The sequence below is a fragment of the Neolamprologus multifasciatus genome, chromosome 9 (genome assembly GCF_963576455.1).
Source record: "Neolamprologus multifasciatus chromosome 9, fNeoMul1.2, whole genome shotgun sequence".
Classification (NCBI taxonomy): domain Eukaryota; kingdom Metazoa; phylum Chordata; class Actinopteri; order Cichliformes; family Cichlidae; genus Neolamprologus; species Neolamprologus multifasciatus.
In genome coordinates this window covers 24,743,088-24,754,608 of record NC_140447.1, presented here as the reverse complement: position 1 = coordinate 24,754,608, position 11,521 = coordinate 24,743,088, and the positions used below count along the sequence as shown (strand labels likewise).

Sequence of the window (11,521 nt, the reverse complement as noted above, 5' to 3'; positions counted from 1 at the left end):
TAACTGCAAAAATATATACATATATAAACAGGAAATGAGAGACAAAATATATTCTCTGATTTGCTGGAGTTTTGTGCACATCCCGTATGGCAAGGATAAACAACATTACAACTACTTAATTACAACTCTCAAGAGCTTCTTTTTTTCATTTAGTTTAGTTTTAGATTAGCTTTCCTGATTTGATGATAAACTACAGAATACTGTTGAAATGAAGTTCACATTGTGATATATTTCAGGTATGGCAAGTCACACAGCTGAACAATTGATGCACATATTTAAAGAAACAGGGATCAAATAAAGAACATTGCTGTGGAATAAATTACATTGAAAGATAATCACTGCCCTGTGTTAGAGAGTGATTTATGATCAGGTATTAATTGGGTTAACTTTACCTCTTACAGCTTTTCACATAGTGCTGTGACCAGGATGAAATTTATCATAAAGTAGCTGTAAACAGTAGACTCATTAACATGAATGTTATGGTTCTACTGTGATCAAAACTCATGTCAGCTGTGTGACCTCATAAAATGATAAACAGAAACACATATGACTGGATGTGATCTTCATGAACTTCATAAACTTTTCAAATAGACTTAATGGGTCAAACTATATGTCTGACCCATTATCTATATATATTAGAGCGGTCTAAGCACAGATGTGGAAAACCACTGTTACACCTATTCTATACTCATGTACTTACTGACACCCCATACTAAGGCAGTATTCATACAAACACACTTTGAGCTGTTTTTATTTATCCTCTTAAACACTCTTGTTTTTTCGCATTTTGAGGTTGTGTAATCTCTATAAAGAATACGTGTAATGGTTCAATAGATTCTGATTTAAATGTCCATAATAATTAAATGATCATTATTGTGCATCCTACAATTCAAGATTTAGAGCTGTGTGTTTGTATGAATTCAGCTTGCTATACTTATAGACTAAAATTATACAAATCCACTATTTAACCAAACAAGTTATGTTGTTTGGTTAAACAGATTGGGTTTGTTCTACAACATAATTATTCAACAATTGAAAATACAAAACATATAATTATAATTGCACATTGCACAATATAATTGCACATTTATCCAAAAATGGTGCAATTACTTATTTCATAGGTCTGATATTGTTTGTTAAATCTGGTGACACAAACCGAGTCAAAAATTCATTGTTGGTGCAACATGTGGCTCTTTTTAACTTTGACCAATGATGTGCTGGTAAAACAAATAAAAAATATGTTAATTAAAAAATGTTTTTGTTTAGAAAAAGGACTGAAATTACATGGAAACTGTCACCTTAAAGCGTAATTTTAAATACCATCACAAACAGATGTTTTCCAAACAGTTAACAAAGCTGCAGCACATCCGATCACTGCATCTAAATCTAAAAGAAGACAAAAACATATCAAGTATAATTTACACAATGGAAGACATTTAATAAATAAGCTCAAAATAAGTGTTACCTTTGAATATTTGTGGGAAAAATCTGATGCTATCCCAAGAATGCAAAGTCACACTGGAAACGATGACAGGCTTGCAGCCCTGTCTTCCTGGAGTGATGTGCCAGATCAGTAGCAGTGAGTTGACAGAAGTCGGTGTCTATAAGAGCGGTCAAACACTGATACTCTGTCCACTTGTGTAAAGTCTAAGAAGCTGGAATGCAGGCATGCAGGACGAGCTTGTTCTAAAAAATACAGAAAAATGAACATTTTATTTGTGTTAAGGCCTAAAAACTACAAATAAGTTATACAATGAACAATTTTGAAATACCTTATAGGTGCTGCAGGCCACATAACCAGAATCCAGAGCAATCTCACACTCACATGATGGTGAGGAAAGACATGAGCTCTGCAATGAGGTTTGAATGTCTCAGTTGGGACACTGAAGAACTCAGAAGACAGCAATACCTGCACAGAGAGACAGAGTAGAAAAAGCATAGATTTGTAATCCATAATGTGAATTAAAACTCAAAAAGTGTCAACAAGTATAATCATTTGAGTGTGAAATTATTTGTGCAATAAACAGGATTTAAATTAATTAATTGAATTAAAAACACTGACATTTTTATCAAAGATAAAGAATCATACCTCTCTCTGCTCTGAGGATCACTGAGCATCTCTGACAGGAAATACAGTTTCCTCAGTATGAGTCATCATTGATGGTCTCAGAGGTGTGTAGTGTGGCAGCATGATGATGGTCTCCAGATCAGGCAGGAGGTCAGGTGATGGGTGTGTCATCTTCTCCATTGAAGACACACTGGTATGGCAGTTCATAAAACAGCAGTCTCTGTGTGGCATGTAGTTATCTGTGCAGTCCAGCAGTGATGGATCAGGTTTGGCTCAGCAGTTCATGAAGATGGTGTTAAGATGTTGTTGTTTCAGCTGAGGATGGTGATGTTTGAAGGTTTTCCCACAAAGGAAACAGGACTGTGTGTGCCCTGTCTGAAAAAAATACATCTACAAAACGTAAAGTGCTTTTAACACCACCCACCCTCCCCACCCACCCATCTCAGCCCCCAAGTGTCTATGTAATGCTGGTATGGGGTGTCAGTTACTAAATCTAATTAGTGCGTCAGAAAGCGGGGGCTACACCTAAAGCCCCCACTTTCTGATGTCTTTGTTTATTAGCAGCTTTTTCCAGCTGCTCAGAGAATTCTGACTTGGCCTTTATCCACCCAAACCCAAACCCACCCAGATAAAGGCCAAGTCAGAAAATGGATGCACAAACTTTCCATGTACTTCTAAATCAGTTTTTATACATATTCTGTAAGCTGTACTAATGTTTTTTTCTCTACATAATGTATCATTATAGACATCTCTGGTAGCCTAAAGATAGTTTAAAACTTTGAATTTTTTTTACCTGTAAAACATGATAAGCAAAACCTCATTCATCCCAAAAACATTTGATTCTACAAAATCTACTTTAATCAAGAAAATATAATTGTCTGTATTTATTCATGTGACCCATAATAAATACCTGCATTTATCTGGGATTTATTTATTTACTATTTCATATTTGAAAGCCCTTGGAGGGGAAGATCTTGTTTGTTGAGATACATACGTCAGAGTAAAAAAAAGTATCAAAAAAGGAGATGACAATTAACATCCATGAAAAAATGCATTAGTAGATTTAGTCATTTAAAACATGAGAATAAAAAATAAATTATGTCCGTTTAATACTTTTTGCAGCATATTTCAGATCTGAGGTGCATGATAACAGAAAGCAGATCTCCCGGCTCTGCATGAAGTACAGCCATGATTTGGTGAAATGATTAATAACATTGCAATAATAAAGGGTCTTCTTACAAACAGAGTAGGGAAGACAATTTTTTCAATGAAAAATCTTTTTCATGTTCTACAATCAGTAAACTCTGTAACAAACATGATCTGTAATTGTTTCAAAACTCACCACACGACTTCATGATTGGCTTGAGGACAGGACACAAAACACAGGGTTGTGGTAACTGTAATATGTTCTCAGAACACCTGAATGGAGGCTTTTCTGTGGCTGAGAAAGAAAAATGAGGTCAAGCAGGGTGTTCTTGTCTGTAGTGGCAGAAGTGATCAGCTGTGAATACCCTCTCGACTGAAACTGCTCCAGAATCTGTTTTCTTCCACTCTGCAACTGGTTTTCATTAAAATCTCCACACACAATTATTGGGTGACAGTCCATTATTTCAAGTGAATCTAAAAGACTTACCAGGTTTTGCATGAACGGTGTCAAACTGTAGTCAGGGGGTCTGTACACAACCGCAATGAGCGCAGGGAATGGAGCCTGAACCTTCAACACTAAAAACTCAAGATCAGTGACATTATGCAGATACTGTTTTACCTGAACCTGAAAATGATTCCTCAAATACACAACAACTCCACCACCACTTCTGCTGGCCATGTGAGGAAAGTTTGTGTAGGACACATGTCTGTTGCGTTTGAACATGGTGTAGCCGTCCAAATGAAGACTATCTGCAACAAAGGAGCCTTGGAGGTGAGACTCAGTGAGACACAAAACATCTGCTAAGCACATTTCATGATGACTCTTGATGTCACTGATGTGAGATGGCAAACCCTCCGTATTGTGATGGATCAGTGTAAGAGTGTCAGGTCTGCTGGCTGTTTCTCTGACCTGAAGAAGAGGCATCATTTCCTCAACGCTGGCTTGTCTCATGGTTTGGAGCGCTGCAGTTACCTCGGGATTGGCGTAAATCTTTTTCTCATCCAAGTCCTGCAAATAGAGTCCACTGAGAGATGTCACCCTGCTGAGAGCAACATAAGCCATACCTGGTTCAAAAATGTTCTTCATTGAAACTACAGCTGTCTGTGTTGTAAGACCCTGGGTTTTGTGAATTGTGCAGGCGAATGCTAGCTTTACAGGAAACTGTCTGCGTACCGCTCCTTTAAACTTCAGACTCTCCTCTGCTCTCTCAATGTAAACCAGATCATCGGATGCTGCATTAGAACTGCGGTTGTGTCTCATAGGCTGCCGGTTGTCCATTCTGAGCCCCAGTTTAATTATGTGTCCATCATTTTCAGATCTCACCACCTTTACCAGTATACCAAAAGCACCGTTGACCAAACCGTTTAGTGTGTCCAAGTTTCTGGTCAGCATCACTCGAGCTCCTTCAGCAACGTTCAGAGTGTCGGGTAAATCATTTCGCCCACCTGTAAATGGTTTGTCTCTTCGTGCCATTCTGCCTGTACGTTTATCCTTCTGGAAATCATCTGCAGTGATGATTATGATGTTTGAATGAAGCTTCTTCAGGGTATCTGTGTTATGGGATTCCACATTCTTGTTGGTGGCATAAATGTGTAAGACCTCAGTTGGACATTCTTCTGGTGCAGTCACAGCCTGTGACAACAAATCTCTGTCGCACTGAGAAAGCTCATCTGTCTTTTCTTTCACTCTAATCCTGTTCAACATCTCTGCAAAGGCAACATCATCTTTCTGACGCATGATCTCGGTTAGAGTGATCATCTGAAAATGTTCCTGCCATAGGTCAATCTGTTCTGGATCGTAAACACAGAGAGGTTTAGACTGTCGCACTGGTGGCAGCTGGTAAAAATCTCCAACAGCTAAAACTGACATTCCACCAAAAGGTCTCTGAGTGCCTTTGATTTGTTTCAGTCTTGCATCCACATAAGCAAAAAGGGGTTTTGAAACCATCGAAATCTCATCAATAACAATAATTTCAGCATTCATCAACTCAGATCTGACTTCATCCAGTTGGTTACCAAGTCCTTGAATGGGTGGTTTCAGACTCCTGGGTAGTTTGAGTAGGGAATGTAACGTAGAGCCATTGATAGAAAAAGCTGCTGTCCCGGTAAATGAAGTCAGTAAAACAGTTGGATTTGATATGTCAGCTTCTTCTGCATTAGCAGGCAGTCTGCTCAGGATCTTTGATGCTTCAGAGTGAATACATTTAATCAGATGTGACTTTCCAGTTCCTGCACCACCGTTGATATAGAAGAAAAATGGATCTGGGTTCAAACCACAAACTCGCTGAATACACCAGTCTCTTATAGCATAGAACACGCAGGCCTGCTTCTGGTTCAGATTCTGATACATTACACGTACCACAGCTGGATCTACTGCAGGTTGTTCTCTGACGGCTCTGATCTCTGTTACAGCATTAGACTGACGACTGTAGTCAGGGACATTCTCCTGTTCGTTCTCATCATCAGAATGTCTCTCAGGAAGATTCTCATCACATTGCAGCCTCACAACTTCAGATTCAGGAGCCAGATTACACCATTCATCGATCACAACATCCCTATTTTGTTCAAATTCTTCCAGTGCACTCTCAATATCCTCAGAGTTCTTCTCATACTTGTCTTTATTTCTTTTCACAATCCGTTTAACAGACTCACTGTGGTCTGAACATGGAAGTCGCACAAAACCCGAGTTGTAGAAGGACTGATAGGTTTGGAACCCTTGTGGTTTCAGTTCCTGCTCTGATCTATGTGGAAGGTAAAGTCTCAACAGTCGTCCATAATATTGCTCAGGATCTTTTTCCTGTGAACAGTGGTAATACCTGATTATAGCTGGTTTATCATTCTTTCGCTTTTGTACAAATCCAAGCTGGTTTAGAAGAGGAAGCACATCTTTTCCTTCATTTGGGCCACTCACCAACCGGCACAGGGCAGCAAAATCAGCCAGTGACATTTCCTCATATTCTGGTGTCTCAGGTCTGCATTTGTATTTATCACTCAAACTTGTCATCCAAATATTACAACTGTCATGTGTTGTGGTTTCCAGATAGCTCATGGGGCGACTCATTTTTACCGGGTTATCATCTGTTGGTACAAATACAACACTGCGGGAACATTTTTTCATTTTTAGGCCACAGACTCGAGTCACACACTCCTGTGCACTGATTTCTCTCTTTTTTGAGTAAGCCTGCATCACAGCTCTCATTTCATCACATTCATTGACCGTGTTCTTTGCAGAGTTATCAATAACTGTCTTCAGGTATTCAGAGAGGCCAGATTCTTTCTTCGTTATATATTTACAGAGGTATTCTATACATGAATAGGCATTCAAAATTAATGAGACATCTATATTTGCATTCCAGGCTTCAAGCAGGTGAGGGTTGTAATTGTTGATCCAACAGTCCTTTGGGTCACGTTTCAGAATCAGCGCTGTTTTCTTGTTTATGTCCTGGAGGCATTGTTCATACTCATTCATTGTCAAGTTGCATCGTGACAGAATCTGCTCTATGGTGAGAGAAGCAGCTTCAGGTTCCTTCAGCAGGTTCATCAAAGGTCTGAGTTTGGCTTTTGCTGCTTCAGTGTCTGAATCCTCATCCTGTCTCACAATCATTGTTCTTGTGGCTGGTGGTTTTGGAAACCCAAATCTACAACCAGAGTTCACACTCTTAAAGCATGTTTTTGTGTGGTTTTTGCTGTGCTTTTGTAGTTCAGTGACTTTTTTGTGCAGTTCAGGTTGTTTTTCTGGATCAGGGAGTTGTATGTATCTGTCCACAAAGTCACAGACCGTTTGGTCATCGTCCACATCTACTTCTACCTTTTCTCGAATCCACAGCAACATGTGTATATGCGGACTACCTCTGTGCTGGAACTCAACTCTGTAAAAGTAATCAATGATTTCACCAAGGGGCTGTGCAGGAGAAAAAAGCAAATCTCTGAACAAAGCCTCAACACGTTTATCAAACATTCGCATGGTGGTTACTGGATTTGATCTTAGAATTTCACACTTTTCTGACCAGTCCAGGGCTTCAAAATCAACCTCTTCACCTTGCTGTCTCTTTATTGCTTGAATCACTTCAGGCCATCTCATCTCAGCAGCAGAGAAAGTGACAAAGAACTGAGGTGTTCCTATTTGACGAACCATACTGAATAGATCTTTGGTAGTTTTCTGCCAGTAAGCTGGAGTTCCTCTGAGTGGCTGCATAAATCTGATTGCATCTTTATTTCTTACCAGCTTCTCTACTTCTGTCTTACTTTGTAACATTCCTGATGTGATTTTGCGTCCATCTTTGGTCATAGTTTTACCTTTCCTTAGCTGTATTGTCATGCTGGAATTAGCCAAGTGTATTTCAGTGACAAACTGTGAGAAAAACAGGTAATTTGTATCTTTAGCAAATCTTGCATCAATGTTGAAAAGCCTTGACTTGAAGTAAGCACTCGGTGTGAGCTTGAGACGTCTCTTTTCATCCAGTGTATTCTGACCAGTAGGAAACTGCACAGGAAATGCCATGGCTTCCAAATGAGGAGTTCTGAAGAAGCTAACAGGATTGTTTCTTTCTGCAGGAGCCACACAATATGTGTTATCACTGAAACAGAGAATCTCTTCTGAAATGTCTACAGGCTGCAGACAACTTTCTAGAGCAAAACCTCCATTGTTCAAATCACTTTCTGGTTCCTCTGGATTGATTTCCTCTGGTTGTTCATCACAGGATTGCATATTAATATCTTGTTCACTTTCAGACTCACCTTCGCACAAAAGGGCATCTTTTTCATAGTTGTCAATTTCCATTAAATCTGCTTCATCATAATCATCACTTCCCATGCTAGCTTCATCACTGCTGTCATCATCAGGTAACGTTGGATCACAAAGCAATGCATCATCTCTGATAACAACATCTGTGTACTGTGGGTGAATCTGTTTGAGTTTACGCAGGGCTTCAATGAGTTTAGACCAGGTGACAGTCTGGAACAGCTGATGGCCTTTGTAGCACAGTCGTCTTTTCAATTTCACCCTCATTATCTGTGAATGGCTTCTGAGCCTCGGTAAACAGTCAACTGTTTGTTGGACTTCAGATGGTACACACACCACATTACCACGTATGAGTCTTTGTCTGCCCTTTGGAAGTGGAATAATCTTAGCAAAAGGTATGCATTTGGCAATCAGATGTCTCTCCAGAATGTTGAGATCACACAGTTCAGCTGGAATATCCTGCAGTTCTAAAGTCAAAGGAGCTTGCAAAGAAAAGCGTCTGGACTTCTTTAAGTTCCTTGAAGACGTTTCACCTCTCATCCGAGAGGCTTCTTCAGTTCTAAGGTCAAATGGTGGAGAGTCCCAGATATAACCCTAGTGGGAGTGTCCCCCCACAGAGGGACAAAAGGACCCCCTGATGATCCTCTAATCGCCTGAGCCAAGGTGTGGAACTGGGTGTGGGTCCCAATCAGCCAGAGTTTCGGGTGATTTCATTGTGAAACCTGGCCCCACCTTATCATGCGAATTCCTGAGGTCAGATGGCCCAGGGTGTGAGTGGGCCTTAAGGCGTCTGGGAAGGGATCTCAAAACTGGATTATAGATGGCAGAGAGTTGGTGTCGTAAACCACCACCTCTGTTCAAAGATGGTCGCTCACAGTGGACATAAATGGCTTCTTTCACTCCTCTTTCAAACCATCTGTCCTCTCTGTCCAAAATGTGAACATTGGCATCCTCGAAAGAGTGACCTTTATCCTTAAGATGCAGATGGACAGCTGAATCTTGTCCTGTGGAGGTCGCTCTTCTGTGTTGTGCCATGCGCTTGTGAAGTGGCTGTTTGGTCTCTCCAATGTAGAGGTCTGGGCATTCCTCGCTGCACTGTACGGCATACACCACATTAGTTCTGCAGTTCTAAACCATTGACAGTAGCAAGCCTGGGCATGCGTCCACTTTTGAGGTAGCTGTGACACGTGTGACAGATATACTCCTTTTTTCTCTCAACAGGAAAGCTGCAGTGATCATGACATGCTTCATCACACATATGAACAAATTTACCAGTTAGACACTGCTGAGCTACAGTTTGGTGTTTTGAGTAATTTTCTCTTTTGCAGATTTTCACCTGATTAGGAAAAGAAGCTTTTAGACAAACAGTACAAACATAAGATGGTGCTGATTTAATGTTTGATCTGAAACGAGATATGGCCTCATTCATTAAACTGTTATCTGGATAACACTGTAAACTTTCAGCTGGTCGATGCATCTGACAATATTTTCTTTTTATGTTCATTGCACATCTGATATTATGCATCTGTCTAAAAGAAAAACTGTTCCAATATTTTACTCTCATTCGTTCTCTCATATTGTCCTTGTGTTGCTGCTGAAATTGTCTCTCTTCTCCATAACGTTTAGTGATGTAACATTGTTTTTTCTGTCTAAATTCTACACTTTCTTTATATAGGTTAGAAACATATGACCTCATGTAAGCTTTATGTTTCTCTCTGAATCCAGCACAAGTTCTGTAATTTCTTCTTATACGTTCCTTCTGCTGTTCTTTGAACATAGGAGATTGACTATAAGATTCTTTATATGTTTTTCTCATACGTTCCTTCTGCTTTTCTCGAAAAATGGGAGATTCTCTATATGTTCTTGTTATACGTTCCTTCTGCTTTTCTCTGAATGAAGAATCTTCTTTATACATCCTTATGACACGTTCTCTTTTTCTCTCTCTAATTTTAGCACTATCTCTATAGATTTTTCTAAAATGTTCTCTCTGTTTCTCTCTATATGTAGCATTGAGTTTATACAGATTATTTTTGTACACACTCTTTTTCTTACTGTGATCAGAATCATGAGACTTTCTACTAGAATCTTTTTTATTTGCCTTAAAGCTTTCATCAAAAGTGTACATCTGTCTTTCTTTCTTTTTCTCATTTTCCTTTCTCTGTGGTAGGTTTTCTTGGACCAATAGTCGTCTCCTAATCTTTCTCCTTTCCTGTTTATTAAGCTTCAACAGTTTATGTGAGAGTTCCTCTGTTGTCTTAGTTAAACAGGAGGCAGTGTTTAAATCATTCTGAGGAACAGAATCTTTTGTTACCTGAGTGTCTCTTACAGAAGATGCAGAGGTTTCTATTTCTAAATAATCAGAAGGACGATTGTTCAGCTCAGCAGCTGGCTCATTTGAATAATCCACTCTTTCAAATTCAGGTTCATTTAAAGCTGGTGCTGGAACAGTTGTAGCTGTTTCTCTGTTTTCATCAGCATTTCTTTGGTCAGCAACGTTTTCACTGTGGAACTCAACAGGCTGTAGCTCATAAGTGCAGGTTGGTGCGATGCTTAACATTCGGTACAAATGTTTGATCCTGTCAATCATGTCGTTAAGACGTGTGAATTTTAACATAACTGCAGTTCCACCACTTACACCTAGCGACAATGGCATTCCTGTAGACTTACGTGGGTGAGGGTCAAAGTATGCATATTCACCTGAAGTCAGCCTGCAAACTGCGATGACTGTTCCTCCCATGACTAGCAAAGCGTAGCGAAACTCTGAAGCCAAACACTGTAGTCCCCGTTCAAGGCTCGGAAGATGATCTGTACCATCAAATGTGCCATAACGAGCAAACTGAGACATGTCCACTTGATACTCGTGTCTGCGGCTGGTGACCACTGTGGGAAGCTCATCACAGGCTAGAAACACGCTGTTCACAAACCTCTTTCTGGCATCTGAATACACGGCATGGCCTTTGTCCAACACACGGTTTAGATCTGCTCTGGTAATGAATTCATCCTCGTGCAAGAATGACAGGAAAACCAAACTGTTAGCCATGCATTGCTGATTCCGGTACTTTCCATACCTAGGAGAAGCCTGGCTTCGGGAGGCACAGATGCTACTCACTCATGGACGACTTTCACTGTTTGTAACCTGTACATGAGACGGTCCTGGAGCTTCTCCATCATGCTGCGTTTGCACAGTTACCTGGGGTTCAGTCTGGATTAGCTGCTGTACTTTAGCGTTTGGCACAGATACTGAGCGAACACCTCTCTTTACCACATCTGCATAAGACACTGCGGCTGTCTGAACGCTGCTCTGCACTTCTGGACTGGGAATAGTTGTAACAGACACCTTTACCTGCTCACCAATCTGAGAAACATTTACCTGTTCCTTCTCCTTTTGCCATCTAAGCTTCTGGGACTGTGACCTTTGACCTTTCCTTGGCATTTTGTGCAAGTACAAACTGGCCCTTATATGTATTTATACACAAATGTAAACAAAACTCAACCAGTTAACACTGAAAAACGAATGACTACTCAAGTTTCTATGAAATGGAGAAATGTAAAACTATACAAATGGT

At 40.0% G+C, this 11,521-nt stretch overlaps 1 long non-coding RNA gene across 3 annotated transcripts; it reads right to left on the bottom strand.

The window, feature by feature from the left end:
- Positions 1–253: 253 nt before the first annotated feature.
- LOC146511645 (uncharacterized) lies at positions 254–2,487 on the bottom strand. 3 transcript variants are annotated; one of them, XR_014876161.1, is made up of 5 exons: positions 2,090–2,487; positions 1,773–1,909; positions 1,466–1,686; positions 1,321–1,386; positions 257–1,217 (listed from the first exon to the last, which is right to left on the bottom strand). It is a non-coding gene; the product is annotated as an uncharacterized LOC146511645 (long non-coding RNA). The 3 variants fall into 3 exon arrangements; XR_014876162.1 differs by having other exon boundaries at positions 254–1,386; positions 1,466–1,601; positions 2,090–2,484; XR_014876160.1 differs by having other exon boundaries at positions 256–1,386; positions 2,090–2,485.
- Positions 2,488–11,521: the final 9,034 nt, after the last annotated feature.